Source organism: Rattus norvegicus, chromosome 11 (assembly GCF_021556685.1).
Source record: "Rattus norvegicus strain SHRSP/BbbUtx chromosome 11, alternate assembly SHRSP_T2T, whole genome shotgun sequence".
Lineage (NCBI taxonomy): Eukaryota > Metazoa > Chordata > Mammalia > Rodentia > Muridae > Rattus > Rattus norvegicus.
The window spans coordinates 32,756,904-32,758,818 of NC_141544.1; positions in this window are offsets into that span (position 1 = coordinate 32,756,904).

Here is a 1,915-nt window from a genome sequence, read left to right on the forward strand (position 1 = left end):
GAAACGAGCCTCTCAAAGCCTAATTCTGCCAGGGGTGATGATTTGACTCACATCTACTGCTGCTAACAACCCCATAAATCCTTGCAACTCTAATTCATATCCTCTTTCTATTTTTTGCTATAACATCTATTTGTCTCCTGGCGTACTGATATCTCTTTATCCAATTGTCTATTTTCTCAACTTTTTAAACATAACTTATAGTTTATAATTGGGCAAAATAATACATCACTATTTAAAAATCTATCATAATCATATTGTTGTGAAATATCCGTATCTAGGCTGAAATATACTAGTATGCTCAATTCTTTTTTTCTTTTTTATCTTTATTAACTTGAGTATTTCTTGTTTGCATTTCTATTATTATTCCCCTTCCCGGTTTCTGGGCCAACATCCCTCTCCCCTTCTATATGGGCTTCCTCTCCCCATCCTCCTCCCATTACCACCCTCCCCTCAACAATCACGTTTACTGGGGGTTCAGTCTTGGCAGGACCAAGGGCTTCCCCTTCCACTGGTGCTCTTACTAGGCTATTCATTGCTACCTATGAGGTTAGAGCCCAGGGTCAGTCCATGTATAGTCTTTGGGTAGTGGCTTAGTCCCTGGAAGCTCTGGTTGCTTGGCATTGTTGTTCATATGAGGTCTCGAGCCCCTTCAAGCTCTTCCAGACCTTTCTCTGATTCTTTCAACGGGGGTCCAGATCTCAGTTCAGTGGATTGCTGCTGGCATTTGCCTATGTATTTGCTGTATTCTGGCTGTGTCTCTCAGGAGCGATCTACATCCGGCTCCTGTCGGTTTGCACTTCTTTGCTTCATCCATCTTGTCTAATTGGGTGGCTGTATATGTATGGGCCACATGTGGGGCAGGCTCTGAATGGGAGTTCCTTCAGTCTCTGTTTTAATCTTTGCCTCTCTATTCCCTGCCAAGGGTTTTCTTGTTCCCCTTTTAAAGAAGGAGTGAAGCATTCGCATTTTAGTCATCCTTCTTGAGTTTCATGTGTTCTGTGCATCAAGGTAATTCAAGCATTTGGGCTAATAGCCACTTATCAATGAGTGCATACCATGTGTGTTTTTCTGTGATTGGGTTACCTCACTCAGGATGATATTTTCCAGTTCCATCCATTTGCCTATGAATTTCATAAAGTCATTGTTTTTGATAGCTGAATAATATTCCATTGTGTAGATGTACCACATTTTCTGTATCCATTCCTCTGTTGAAGCACATCTGGGTTCTTTCCAGCTTCTGGGGTATTTCTCACTATATATGTGGCCATAACCACCATTTCTCTCCTTGTAACTAAACAGGGTTATTTTCTTGATCTCCTTTTTTTAAGTGAGGAAGGATTTATTTAATTTTATTTTTTAATAAATTATTTTATTTATTTACATTACAAAAGTTACTCCCCTTCCTGGACCCCATCCACCCTCCCTTTACCCTGAGAGGGTTTTCATCCCCTTCCCCTGCCATCCCACCTACCTCAACCACCCATCCACTCCACCACACCCTGAGCATCCCCCTTGATGTCAACACCTGGAGGATCAAATTTTTACAGGATTAGGCCCATTCACTCCCATGGAGGCCAGACAAGACAGTCCTCTGGAACAAATGTGCAGGGGGAGGGAGGTCATAGATTAGCCTGTGTATGCTCTTTTATTGGTGACTTAGTCGCTGGAAGCTCTCAGGGGTCTGGGTTAGTTGATATTGTTTGTCATCCAATCAGATTGCCATTCCATTCAGCTCGTTCCGTCTTTCCCCTAATTCTTCCAAAGGGGTCCCCGACCTCAGTCCAGTGGTTGGCTTTAAGTACATCTGCATCTCTCTCAGTCAGCACCTGGTAGAACCTCTCAGAGGACAGCCATTCCAAGCTCCTGTCCGCAGCACAACATAGCGTCAGAAATAATGTCATGGTTTGGTGTTCTC